The sequence below is a fragment of the Panthera uncia genome, chromosome B4 (assembly GCF_023721935.1).
Source record: "Panthera uncia isolate 11264 chromosome B4, Puncia_PCG_1.0, whole genome shotgun sequence".
Lineage (NCBI taxonomy): Eukaryota > Metazoa > Chordata > Mammalia > Carnivora > Felidae > Panthera > Panthera uncia.
In genome coordinates, this window is record NC_064809.1 from 36,934,711 (window position 1) to 36,949,791 (window position 15,081).

General features: G+C 37.7%; 1 protein-coding gene and 1 pseudogene across 2 annotated transcripts in view; both read right to left on the reverse strand.

Moving 5' to 3' along the window:
* The window catches only part of LOC125918716 (maestro heat-like repeat-containing protein family member 1), a 93,419-nt gene that overhangs the window by 23,547 nt on the left and 54,791 nt on the right, over nt 1–15,081 (reverse strand). The gene's annotated exons all lie outside the window — the stretch shown is intronic.
* Nucleotides 10,024–11,661, reverse strand: LOC125918728 (heterogeneous nuclear ribonucleoprotein A1-like; annotated as a pseudogene).

The window sequence follows — 15,081 nt, forward strand, 5'->3', positions numbered from 1 at the left end:
AGGCTCCCATTGACCAAAGAAGGGACAATTTAAGCATCCATAAGAATAATAGTTGTAATTGATCAAAACATATGAAGCATTTAAAAATCCATTTTAGGGGCGCCTGGGTGGCTCAGTCGGTTGAGCGTCCGACTTCGGCTCAGGTTATGATTTCGCAGTCTGTGAGTTTGAGCCCGGTGTTGGGCTCTGTGCTGACAGCTCAGAGCCTGGAGCCTGCTTCGGATTCTGTGTCTCCCTCTCTCTCTGCCCCTCCCCTGCTCATGCTCTGTCTCTCTCTGTTAAAAATAAAATAAACATTAAAAAAATTTTTTTAATTCATTTTAAATTTATATGATACTAGAGAAATAACCCTCACTAGTTATCTTTGGATGACTAGGAAATAAATACTTACATTACCTTGACAGCTAATGAAGGGAAACCAGCATTTATCTTGTCTTTCCTATATGAGCTATACCTCAAAGTAACCAAACAGCTTATAAAGTCGATTTCTCTTTATAGAAGAATTCCAGGTAAAAATAAATAAGGAATGACAGAATTACAGTGTCATCATTTTGCAAAAATAATAGAAGTATATTGACTCAGTGGACTACTACATAGCAATAAAAAAATGATCTGATGCTACATGTAACAACATGAGTGAATCTCACAGATAAAATGTTGAAGCAAAATGATATAGACACAAAAAAGTACATACTATAAAATTTCATTTATGTGAAGTTTAAAGAACAAGCTAAACTAATCTATGGTGATAGAAGTCAGAATAGTGGCTATCAGTGGTTATTCACTGGGAGAGGAAACTTTTGGGGGTCTTGGACATGTTCTATATCCTGATCTGATATTTACACAGATACATACATATATATACAAACATATATACATATATACATGTACATGTATATATGTATATATGTAAGAATGTATCTAAGTGTACACTTAAGACTTGTACACTTTATCATAGCAAGTGATATCTCAATAACAAGGTCTTTTTTTTTTTAAAGAATGTCACCAGTTCTCAGCCATTAGTGAATCTAAGCAGTGATCATCAAAAGCTCTAAACACCACAAGACATCATGTGGCTGTTGATAGAAGAAGACAACACTACTTGTGAAGTAAGCTTGCCAAAAATTGATCAGGTTCATGATCTAGATCCAACAATTACAATTAGAATCTAACAGATTCTAGGTCTCGCAATTTACAGGACAGATTTAGAGGAGTTTATTAAGTGGCCCCCAAAAGATGTAATTAGTACAACCCAGAATGTGGAAAATTCAGAGAACAAATGACTAGGTTTCTTCAACAAATAAATTTCAAGGAAAAAAATGATTGAAGGGCAATATATAGATTAAAAGAATTAAGAGACAGGGGCGCATGGTGGCTCAGTTGGTTAAGCGTCCAACTTCGGCTCAGGTCATGGTCTCATGTGGTTCATGGGTTCCAGCCCCATGTTGGGCTCTGTGCTGACAGTGTGGAGCCTGGAGCCTAGAGCCTGCTTCAGATTCTGTGTCTCCCTCTCTCTCTCACCCTCCCCCACACACACTCTCTCTCTCTCTCTCTCAAAAATAAATAAACATTAAAAAAAATAAAAGAGACAAACCAACTGATTGGGATGTGTGAATGTTTAATGACACCAAGAAATGAAATTACTTTCTTTCATCAGTGTTTTATAGTTTTCAGAGTACAGGCCTTTCACCTCCTTGGTTAAGTTTTTTCCTAAATATTTTATTATTTTTACTGCAATTGTAAGTGAGATTGTTTACTTAATTTCTCTTTCTGCTACTTTGTTATTAGTATATAGAAATGCAACTGATTTCTGTATATTAATTTTGCGTCCTGTAATTTTGCTGAATTCATTTATCAGTTCTAGTATTTTATTTTGGTGAGGTCTTTAAGGGTTTCCATATATAGTATCATTTCATCTGCAAATAGTGAAAATTTTACTTCTTCCTTCCCAAATTGGATGCTTTTTATTTCTTTTTCCTCTCTGCTGTGGCTAGGACTTCCAATACTATGTTGGATAAAAGTGGTGCGGGTGGATATCCTTGTCTCGTTCCTGATCTTAGAGGGAAAGCTTTCAGTTTGTTACCACGGAGTAATGTTAGCTGTGGATTTTCATGTATGGCCTTTATTATATTGAGGTATGTTCCCTGTAAATCTACTTTGTTGAGAGTTTTTATCATGAATGAGTTTGTGCTTTGTCATATGCTTTTTCTGCATCTATTAAGAGGATCATATGGTTTTATCCTTCCTTTTATAAATTAAATCTTGCCATTTGCAACAACATGGATAGAGCTAGAGAGTATTATGCTAAGTGAAATAAGTCAGAGAAAGACAAATACTATATGATTTCACTCATATGTGGAATTTTAAAAACAAAATAAACAAAAGGGAAAAAAAGAGAGAGGGAGGCAAACCAAGAAACACACTGATGGTTACCAGAGGGGAGGTGGATACAGAGATGGGTAAAACAGGTGATGAGGATTAAGGAGTGCATTTGCTGTGAAGAGCACTGGGTGTTGTATGGAAGTGTTGAATCACTATATTGTTCACCTAAAACTAATACTATACTGTGTGTTAACTAATTGGAATTTGTTTTATTTTATTTTAAAGTGTATTTATTTATTCTGAGAGAGAGAGAGGGAGAAAAGGGGAGGGTCAGAGAGAAAGAGAATCCCAAGAAGGCTTCTCACTGACAGCTCAGAGCCTGATATGGGGCTTAAACATACGAACTGTGAGATCATGACCTGAGCTGAAACCAAGAGTTGGACGCTTAACTGACTGAACCATCCAGGAGCCCCTAACTGGAACTTAAATAAAAACTTTTAAAAAATTGAAATAAGGGGCACCTGGGTGGCTCAGTTGATTGAATGTCCAACTTCAGCTCAGGTCATGATCTCACGGCTTGTGAGTTCGAGTCCCGCATCAGGCTCTGTGCTGACAGTGTGGAGCCTGGAGCCTGCTTCAGATTCTGTGTCTCCCTCTCTCTCTGCCCCTCCCCCACTCACGCTCTGTCTCTTTCTCTCTCTCTCACTCAAAAACAAATAAACATTAAAAATAAATAAATAAACATTTAAAAATTGAAATCAGTCTCCCAGAAATAATATATTCTAATCAGAAGAGCACCCTTTGAGGGCACCTGGGTGGCTCAGTTGGTTAAGCATCCAACTTCGGCCCAAGTCACGATCTCATGGTTTGTGGGTTCGAGCCCAGCATCAGGCTGTGTGCTGACAGCTCAGAGCCTGGAGCCTTCTTCAGATTCTGTGTCTCCCTCTCTCTCTGCCCCTCCCTTGCTCATGCTCTATCTCTCAAAAATAAATAAACATTAAAAAGAATAAGAACAACAACAACAACAACACCCTTTGGAAATTTCAAAGGAGTCAGACCTTGTGGTATATAATAAAAAGGATACATTGCCTTTCAAACTTATCAAACAAATTGATTTTTTTTTCATTTCTTTGAGTTGCTAAGTATCATAGTAACTTTGTAGCTATCCTGCTGGATTACAAACAAAAACTCTGTGTGGTGGAATGGAGAGATGAATTTACACTAAAATGAAGTAGACTCATTCTGATTTATATGTAATGCACTAACGACACCAAAATGGAAGAAGCTAAGTGAATGCCAGTTATTCTTAAGCAATTTTATGGCCACTAACAGATGTTTCCATAATGTACTTCTCCAAAGTTCCAACAGGGCACATTCTAAAGAATACATCTTGCATGAATTATCTTTTACATAAATGTGTAATTAGCAAGGTTTAACAATGCATATGATTGAACCCTGCGGCATGATCTGTACTTGGCAATATTGTCAACTCAAATTACTGTGATTCTTGTGATATTAATTAGGTGATAAATAAGCAAAGTGTTGCTAGGGAAAAGAAAGTTTTCTATCCGAAAAAAAAAAAAGTAAAATCATGTAAAAAGTATGTCTTTGACCATAAAGGAATTAGACCAGAAATCAATAACCACAAGAGAATAGAAAATTCTCCAAACATTTGGAAATAACACACTTCTAAATAATCCATTGGCCAAAGAGGAAGTTTTGAGAGAGATTACAAAATATTTTGAACTGAAATGATATTGGAGGTATATATTAAAATGTACAGGATGCTGCGAAAGTAGTGCTTAGAGGGAAATTTAGAAAACTAAATGTTTATAGTAAAAAAGGAGAAAAGGGGCACCTGGGTGGCTCAGTCAGTTAAGCGGCCAACTTCGGCTCAGGTCATGATCTCGCGGTCCATGAGTTTGAGCCCCGCGTCAGGCTCTGTGCTGACAGCTCAGAGCCTGGAGCCTGTTTCAGATTCTGTGTTTCCCTCTCTCTGACCCTCCCCCGTTCATGCTCTGTCTCTCTCTGTCTCAAAAATAAATAAACGTTAAAAAAATTTTTTAAAAATAAAAAAGGAGAAAGGGGTGACTGAAGTGGCTCATACACTGGATTTCTGTACCATCTCCACTGCAGGAGGAAGTATAGGTGGCCTGATCCTTAGCCTCCAAGTGTCCCCTTCCTTCCCAGCAGTTGAAGTCCTGGGTTCCCTTCTTCCTGGAGGTATATTTTAGAGGATTGCTGGGAAGATGACTCACCTCGTTTCACAAATACAACTAGATAACACTCACCTCAGTGTAAATAACCTAGAAAATGACCTGAAGGCTGGCAGAACAAACTCCACAACTAAATGTAGAGAAGAGGGTAGGAAGGGGAGAGAGGTGGTGAGGAGCTAAACAGAGCTGGGGGACTGTCTGCCAAGAGGCTCACAGGCACAGGCAGGGGAGAGAAATAGTCTATCGATCTGGGAAGCCCACACAGTGAAGACAAATCCCTTTAACATTTGGCTATGAAAACCAGAGGGGCCAAATTTCATCGGTTCTTACTGATGAATCCAGCAGACTCAAAACCTGGAATTTTATACATCAGCAGGCTTGGCTCTGGGAGAGCTGAGAGGGTGAGAGGAAACTGAGTCCCTGCCCTTAAAGAGACAGCACAAAAAAACAGCCCTTCAGAGATACAGCATAGAAGGAGCAGTTTGAAAAACATCTGGGGCATATGGCAGGGAAAGTTGTTTACTAATCTCAAATTATGTCCTGGAGGGACAGAGATTGTTGGGAAGCTCCTCCAAGAATAAAAAGGAGCTGGCAGGTGCCCATGCCCCAGCATAAACACACAGCCATCTGTGGGGACCAAGGCAGCACCAAATCTCTACCTAACTTGCTAATACCATGAATCCTACACTGCCCCTCTCACATCTGCAGATCCATCCTCTCCAGCCAGGCCTGCCCTAGTCCCTGCACCGTGGGACCCCTCCCCCAGAGGACCAGCACACAAACCTTGCTAACACTACACTTCCTGTCCCAAAACACATTGCAGATCCACCTCCAATATGCTCTTTCCCTGAGCCTATCCAAAGCAGAGCCACAAGCCTAGCAGTGTGCAAGCAGCCCCAACAGGGACCACCACCACTCCAAAGTGACTCCTGCCCTAGGAAGAGGGAAAGATAACCAGACACACCAATCAAACTACTATCCCAGCAATGGGTTGGGGGCTAATGGTTAGCCCATCTAACTACAGGCCCTGCTCACCAATAAAACGTTCTTAGGGACAACCCAGGGAAAGTGCCTTGCAGTTTGGTGCTATTGTATTTCTGGAAAATGCCTGCTCTGACTCAGCTGAAGCCCAAGTTGGCCCCAGACTGATACACTGACCACACAGGGACCAAACTCTGCCTTCAACAAGCAAAGAAAGCCACTGCAGATGATTGGATTGAAGGCAAGAGTGACTCAGCCACAATAGTCGGGTGCACACATCACACATAGGAGACACCCTTGAAGCACCAGGTTCTGGTGAACAGGAGATGTTGCACCTCAGGGCACTACAGGACCTCTTCTTCACAAGACTACTACTTTCAAGAGCAGGAGATGTAGCTGACTTTCCTAACACAGAAACAGACACAGCGAGTTATATACAAATGAGGAGACAGAGAAATATGTCCCAAATTAAAGAACAGGGCATAATTACAGAAAGAGACCAAAGAAAAATGGAGATAGGTAATATGCCTGATAGAGAATTTAAAGTAATGCTCATAAAGATACTCACTAGACTTGAGAAAAGAGTGGAAGACATCAGTGAGACCTTTCATAAAGAAATAAAAAAGAAGTAATTAGAGATGAATAACACAATAGATGAAATTAAAAATACACTAGAGTGTATTTAATAGCAGAGTAGGGGAAGCAGAATAAAATTGGTGACCTGGAGGACAGAATGATGAAAAATAATCAGTACAAATGGGTAAGAGGGGAAAAAAATTATACAAAATGAAAATAGAATAAAGGAACTCAGTAACAACATCAAGTGTAATAACATTTGTATTATAGTAATCTCAGAAAGAAAAGAGAGAGAAAGGGGGGAAGAAAATTCATTTGAATAAATTAATAGCTGAAAACTTACCAAATCCGGGGAAAGAAACAGAAATCCAGATCAAGGAGGCACAGAGATCCCTCAACAAAATCAACCCAAGGAGGACACACCAAGATACATAGTAATTAAAATGGCAAAAGTAGTGGTAAAGAGAGAATTTTTAAAACAGCAATAGACAAGAAAAGTAACATACAAGGGAAACCCTATAAAGCTATCAGAGTAGTTTTCAGCAGAAACTTTGCAGGCCAGAAGGAAGTGGCATGATATATTAAAAATGCTGAGAGGAAAAGATCTGCAGCCAAGAATGCTCTATCCAGCAAGGCTATCATTCAGAATAGAAGGAGAGATCATTTTCCAGACAAAAAAAAGTTAAAGGAATTCATGACCACTAAACCAGCCCCACAAGAAATGTTAAAGTAGACTCTTTGAGTGAAAAGGACAGATCATAAGTAAGATCAAGAAAAGTAAGAAACACAAAAGCTGTAAAAATAAGTATATTTGAAAAAAAGAGTATATCTGTAAATCAGTCAAGGGACTCACAAAATAAAAGGATGCTAAATATGACACCATACACCTAAAGCATGGTGGGGAAAGCAGTAAAGAATAGGTTCAAACTTAAGCAACTAACAACTTAATATAGACTGCTATATGCAGATGTTATATACAAATCTAATGGTAACCACAAATCAAAAACCAGTAATAGATATGCAAAAATAAGGAGAAAAGAATCCAAGTATACCACTAAAGAAAGCCAACTTATTATGAGAGAAGAAAACAAAAGAAAGGAACAGAGAAGAACTACAAAAACAACCATAAAACAAGTAACAAATGACAATAAGTACATAACTATCAATAATTACTTTGAATATAAATGAACTAAGTGCTCCAATCAAAGATATAAGGTGATAGAATGGTTAAAAAAACAAGAGTAGGGGCGCCTGGGTGGCTCAGTCGGTTGGGCCCCCGACTTTAGCTCAGGTCATGATTTCGCGGTCTGTGAGTTCAAGCCCCGCGTCGGGCTCTGTGCCGACAGCTCAGAGCCTGGAGCCTGCTTCGGATTCTGTGTCTCCCTCTCTCTCTGACTCTCCCCCGTTCATGCTGTGTCACTCTCTGTCTCAAAAATAAATAAACGTTAAAAATAAAATTAAAAAAAAAAAAAAAAACAAGAGCAATCTGCATGCTGCCTATAGGAGGCTCGAGACTCATTTCAGACCTAAAGACACATGCAGATACAGACTGAAAGTGAAAAGATGGAGAAACATTTATTATGTAAATGGATGTGAAACAAAAGCCAGAGTAGCATATTCATATTGTACAAATTAGACTCTTTTATGTGTGTGTGTGTGTGCGTGCGCACGCACAAAATAGACTTTAAAACAAAGATTGTAACAAGAGGCAAAGAAGGACACTATATAATCACAAAGGGGACAATCCAACAAGAAGATATAACAATTGTAAATAGTCATGTACCCAACATGAAAACACCCAAATACATAAAACTGTTAATAACAAACATAAAGGAAGTAATCACTAGTAATACAATAATAGTAGGGAACCTTAACACCCCACATATATCAATGAACAGATCATCCAAACACAAAATCAACAAGGAAACAATGGCTTTGAATGACACACTGGACAAGATGGATTTAATAGATATATTCAGAACATTCCAGGGGCACTTGGGTGGCTCAGTCAGTTAAGCGTCTGACTTCAGCTCAGGTAATGATCTCACAGTTCATGAGTTTGAGCCCCACATCAGGCTCTGCACTGACAGTGAGGAGTCTGCTTGGATCCTCTGTCTCCCTTTTTCTCTGTCCCTCCCCTGCTTGTGCACACGCTCTCTCTCAAAAATAAATAAACATTTTTAAAAAGAACATTCCATCCTAAAACATAAGAATACACATTCTTTTCAAGTGCACATTGAACATTCCCCAGAATAGATAACATATTAGGCCACCAAATAAGCGTGAACAAATTCAAAAAGATTGAAGTCATACCATGCATCTTTTCTGACTGTAATGCAACCTCAAGAAAAAATCTGGAAAGAGCACAAATACATGGAATTTAAATAACATGCTACTAAACAATGAATGATTCAACCAAGAAATCACAGAGAAAATCAGTAAACACATGGAGACAAATGAAAATGAAAACACAATGGCCCAAAATCTTTGGGATGCAGCAAAAACTATTCTAAGAGGGAAATTTATATCAATACAGACCTACCTCAAGAAGCAAGAAAAAAAATCTCAAATAAACAACGTAACCTTACACCTAAATAAGCTAGAAAAAGAACAAACCAAGCCCCAAAACCAGTAGAGGGAAGGAACTATAAAGATTAGAGTAGAAATAAATGAAATATATAAAAAAACAAACAAACAGTAGAACAGATCAGTGAAACCAGGATCTAGCTCTTTGACAAGATCAACAAAATTGATCAACTTTTAACCAGATTCATCAAAAAAAATTTTTAATGTTTTTCAATTTAAGTTTTAGTTAGCATACAGTGCAATGTTGGTTTCAGGAGTAAAATTCAGTGATTCATCACTTACATACAACACACAGTGCTCATCACAACAAGTGCCCTCCTTAATACCCATCACCCATCCAGCCCATCTTCTACCCACCTCCCTCCATCAACCCTCAGTTTGTTCTCTATCATTAAGAGTCTCTTAGGAGTGCCTTGGTGGCTCAGTCAGTTGAGCATCTGACTTCGGCTCAGGTCATGATCTCACAGCTCGTGAGTTCAAGCCCCATGTTGGGCTCTGTGCTGACAGCTCAGAGCCTGGAGTCCGCTTCGGATTCTGTGTCTCCCTCTCTCTGCCCCTAACCCACTCGCATTCTGTCTCTGTCTCTCTCAAAAAACACATTAAAAAAATCTTTTTTAAAAAAGAGTCTTTGTGGTTTGTTTCCCTCTTCTCTCTTCCCTCCTTTCCACGTGTTCATCTGTGTTGTTTCTGAAATTACACACGAGTGAAATCATATGCTATTTGTCTTTACCTGATTGACTTATTTCACTTAGCATAATACATTCAAGGTCCATCCATGTCTTTGCAAATGGCAAAATTTCATTCTTTTTGATGGTTGAGTAATATTCCATTGTGTGTGTGTGTGTGTGTGTGTGTGTGTGTACACCACATCTTCTTTATCCATTCATCAATTGATGGAAATTTGGGCTCTCTCCATAGTTTGGCTACTGTTGATAATGCTGCTATAAACATTGGGGTGCACGTACACCTTCGAATCTGTATATTTTTGTATGCTTTGGGTAAAAAACTAATAGTGCAATTGTTAGATCATAGGGTATTTCTATTTTTAGTTTTTTGAGGAAAAAATTTTTTAAGAGAGAGAACTCAAACAAAATCAGAGGAGAAATAACAACCAACACCACAGAAATACAAAGGACTGTAAAAGAATATTATGAAAAATTATATGCCAACAAATTGGACACCTTAGAAGAAATGGATAAATTCCTAGAAACATGTAACTCCCAAAACTGAATCAGGAAGAAACAGAAAATTTGAACAGACCAATTACCAGCAATGATATTGAATCAGTAATCAAAAACCCCTAACAAATGAAAGTCCAGGCCAAATGGCCTCACAGGTGAATTCTACCAAACATTTAAAGAAAATATTCCAAAAAATAGAAGAGAAAGGAAAATTTCCAAATTTATTACATGAGGCCAGCATTACAGATACCAAAACTACTACAAAAAAAAAAAAAGAAAAAGAACTACAGGCCAGTATCTCTGAATATAGATGCAAAGATCCTCAACAAATATTAGCAAACTGAATCCAGCAATACATTGAAAAAAATCATTCACTATGATTAAGTGGGATTTAGTCCCATGATGCAAGGATGGTTCAATATTTGCAAAAACATGTTTTCAATAAGACACATTTATTCAGCATCATGATCAGACAATTACATTTAGCAATCAGCAGCATGAGTACAAAAAAAATCTACATTAAAACCCTTTGTTTTGAATCCTTTTACTTTCCACAGAACAGAAACTAAGATAACCTGTTATACAATTAGTCACAAATACAGTCCTTGAGTTTTTTGTCCATACACATGAATTTGTCTAAAGCATGTCTGCTTTATAGCAGCTAGGCCCTGCCATCACTATGTTTGGCTGAGTTCACAAATCTGTTGTAACCTGTAGCTTCCTTGTCACTTCTCTGGCTCTCCTCTCCTGCTAAGCTTTGTTTCCTGGAAGTAATTAAAACCTCTGCCACTATCATAGCTACTGCTGCTGCTGGAACCACCATAGCCACCTTGGTTTTGTGGTTTGGCAAAGTATTGGCCTCCACCACCACAGGGGCCAGAGCTTCTGCCTCCAAAACTTCCTCCTTTCATGGGTCCAAAAGTTGAAGACTGATTGTTGCAATTGCCAAAATCATTATAGCTTCCACCACCTCCAAAGTTGCTTCTATCATTACCAAATCCATTATAGCCATCCCCACTGCCACCATATCCACCACCACCTCGACTGCCACCAAAGCCACCTCACCCATAACGTTGTCATTCCCACCAAAACCACCTCCACAACCACCACCAAAGTTTCCAGAACTACTCTGACCTCTTTGGCTGGATGAAGCACTAGCCACCTCTTGCTTAGATAGAGCTTCCCTTACTTCACAGTTGTGGCCATTCACAATATGGTATTTTTGAATGACAATCTTGTCTACAGGGTCATGGTCATCAAACGTTACAAAAGCAAAGCCTCTCTCTTTGCCACTGCTTCAGTCAGTCATGATTTCAATCACTTCAATTTTCCGATACTGTTCAAAATAATCTTAGATGATGTTCTTCAGTGTCTTCTTTAATGCCACCCACAAAAATCTTTTTCACAGTTAAGTGGGCACCAGGTCTTTGAGAATCTTCTCTTGAGACAGCCTTCTTTGGTTCTACAACTCTTCCATCCACCTTGTGTGGCCTCACATTCATGGCCGCATCCACCTCTTCCACAGTGGCATATGTGACAAACCCAAAGCTTCTGGAGCTCTTGGTGTTTGGGCCTCTCCTTACCACACAGTCCATAAGTGTTCCCAATGCTCAAAATGGCTCCTCAGACACTCATCAGCTGTTTCAAAGCTCAAACCTCTGGTGAAAATCTTCTGCAGCTGTTCAGGCTCTTTGGGAGACTGACTTAGATATGGTGGTGGTGGGGGGGTGGGGAGACTTCAACAATGCTTACTCCCAATATTTGCAAATTAATCAGTGTGATACACACATCAACAAGAAAAAGGATAAAAACCATATGATCATTTCAATAGATGCAGACAAAGCATTTGACAAAGTATAACATCCATTCATGACAAAAACCTTCAACAAAGTAGGTTTAGAGGGAACATATGTCAACATAATAAAGACCATAATTGAAAAACCCACGGCTGGGGCGCCTGGGTGGCGCAGTCGGTTAAGCATCCGACTTCAGCCAGGTCACGATCTCGCGGTCCGTGAGTTCGAGCCCCGCGTCAGGCTCTGGGCTGATGGCTCGGAGCCTGGAGCCTGTTTCCGATTCTGTGTCTCCCTCTCTCTCTCTGCCCCTCCCCCGTTCAAGCTCTGTCTCTCTCTGTCCCAAAAATAAATTAAAAACGTTGAAAAAAAAAAATTAAAAAAAAAAAAAAAAGAAAGAAAAACCCACGGCTAACATCATATGCAATGGTAAAAAACTAGGAGTTTTCCCTTAACGTCAGAAACAAGACAAGGATGTCTGCTCTCACCACTTTCATTCAACATAACTACTAGATGTCATAGCGACAACAATCAGACAAAAAAAAAAAAAAGGAATAAAAGGCATCCAAACTGGTAAGGAAGAAATAAAAGTTTCACTATTTGCAGATGACATGATACTGTATATAGAAAACCCTTGAGACTCTACCAAAAAAAAAAAACCCTACTAGAACTGATAAATGAATCCAGTAAGGCTGCAGAATACAAAATCAATGTACAGAAATCCATTGCATTTGTATACACTAACAATGAAGCATCAGAAGGAGAAATTAAGAAAAACTCACATTTACAATTGCACCAAAAATAATAAAATACCTAAGAATAAACTTATCCAAGGAGGTAAAAGACCTGTACTCTGAAAACTATAAAATACAGATGAAAGAAATTAAAAACAACACAAACATATGGAAAGATATTCTATGCTTATGTATTGGAAGAACCAACATTGTTAAAATGTCCATACTACTCAAAGCAATCTATAGATTTAATGCAATCCCTATCAAACACTAACAGCATTTTTCACAGAACTAAAACAAAGAATCCTAAAATTTGTATCAAACCACAAAAGATGCCAAATAGCCAAAGCATGCTTGAAAAAGAAAAATAAAAATTGAAGTATCTTAATTTCAGATTTCAAGTTATACTACAAAGCTGTAGTTATCAAAACAGTATGGTACAGGCACAAAAATAGACACATAGATCAACAAAAGAGAATAGAAAGCCCAGAGATAAGCCCACAATTATACAGTTAATTAATCTTTGACGAAGGAGAAAAGAATGTGCAATAGGGAAAAGATAGTCTTTTCAACAAATGGTATTGGGAAAACTGGAGAGCAATGTGGAAAAGAATGAAACTGGACCACTTTCTTATACCATATATAAAAATAAACTCAAAATGGGTTAAGGACCTAAATGTGAGACCTGAATCATAAAAATCCTAGAAAAGAGTACTAGTAGTAATGTCTCTGACGTCAGCTATTACAATATTTTTCTAGATATGTCTCCTGAGGCAATGGAAACCAAAGCAAAATTAAACTATTGGGACTATACCAACAAAACAAAACAAAACAAAACAAAAATAAAAAACAAAACAAGCTTCTCCACAGCAAAGGAAACAATCAACAAAACTAAAAGGCAACTTGTGGAATGGGAGAAGACATTTGCAAATTACATATCTGATAAAAGGTTAGTCTCCAAAATTTATAAAGAACTTATACAACTTGATACATACAAAAGACAAATAATCTAATGAAAACTGGGCAGAAGACATGAATAGACATTTCCCCAAAGAAAACATGCAGATGGCCAACAGACACATGAAAAGATGCTCAAATCACTCATCATTAGTGAAATGCAACTTAAAACTACGAAGAGATATTACCTCACACCTGTCAAAATGACTCAAATCAGAAAGACAAGGGGTGCCTGGGTGGCTCAGTCAATTAAGTATCCAACTTGGGCTCAGGTCATGATCTCACAATTCCTGAGTTTGAGCCCCTCATCGGCTCTATGCTGACAGCTCAGGGCCTGGAGCCTGCTTTGGATTCTGTGTCTCCCTCTCTCTGCCTCTCACCTGCTCATTCTCTCTCTCTCAAAAATAAATACATATTTTTAAAAATTAAAAAAAAAAGACTAGAGACAACAAGTGTTGGTGAGGAAAGGAACTCTCAAGTACTGTTGGTAGGAATGCAAATGGGGGTAGCCACTGTGGGAAACAATATGAAGATTCCTCAAAAAATTAAAACTAGAACTAACCTACAATCCAGTAATTACGACTGGGTATTTACCCCCAAATTACAAAAACACTAATGCAAAAGGATATATACACCCTTATATTTATTACAGTATTATTTACAATAGCCAAATTATGGACATAGCCCAAGTGTCCATCAATAGATGAGTGGATATAGAAAATGTACGTGTATATGTATATGTATAGGTATATGTATATGTATGTGTGTATACACACACACACACACACACACAATGAAATATTATTCAGCTGTAAAAAAGAATGAAATCTTACTATTTGTAACAACATGGATGATCTAGAGTGTATAATACTAACCAAATTAAGTCAGTCAGAGAAAGGTAAATACCGTATGATTTCACTCATACATGGACTTTAAGAAACAAAATTAGCAAAGGAAAAAAAGAGAGATAAACCAAATAACAGACTCTTAGCTATAGAGAACAAACAGATGCACACCAGAGGAGAGGTGAGTGGGGGGATGGGTGAAACAAGTGAAGGGAATTAAGAGTATACTTCTCTTGATGAGAACTGAGTAACATATAGAAGTGAATCACTATATTGTATACCTGAAACTATTATAACAATGTATGATAACTATACTAAGTTAAAATAAAATCAAAAGGAGAAAGGTTTCAAATTAAAAATCTAAGTTTCTACTTTAAAAAAACCTAGATAAAGTGAAATAAATTCAAAGCTAACAGAAGGAAGAAAATACTACAGATAATAGCATCAAAGAATAAAATCATAAACAAAAACATAAAGATATGAAGAAAATTAATAGAGAAAAAATGAAACAAAAAGTGGTTCTTCAAGGAGGGCAATAAAACTGATAAACTTCTAGAAAGATGGACAGAAGTAAAAAGAGAAAAGGCACAATAATGAAAGAAAGTTCACATTAAGAGCATAATAAGAGAATATTACAAACAACTCTCACATAAATTCAATAATTTAGATGAAATGGAAATGGACCAATTTTTCAAAAACTAAAACTCCCAAAAATGAAACAGATAACCTGAATAGTCCAAAACTATTTTTTAAATTGAATGCATAGTTTAAATACTTCCCCAAAAAAGAAATCTCCAGGTCAAGATGTTTTCAATGGTGAATTCTACCAAATACTTAAAAAGGAAATAACATAGATTATACATAGTCTCTTCCATAAGATAGAAGAAGAT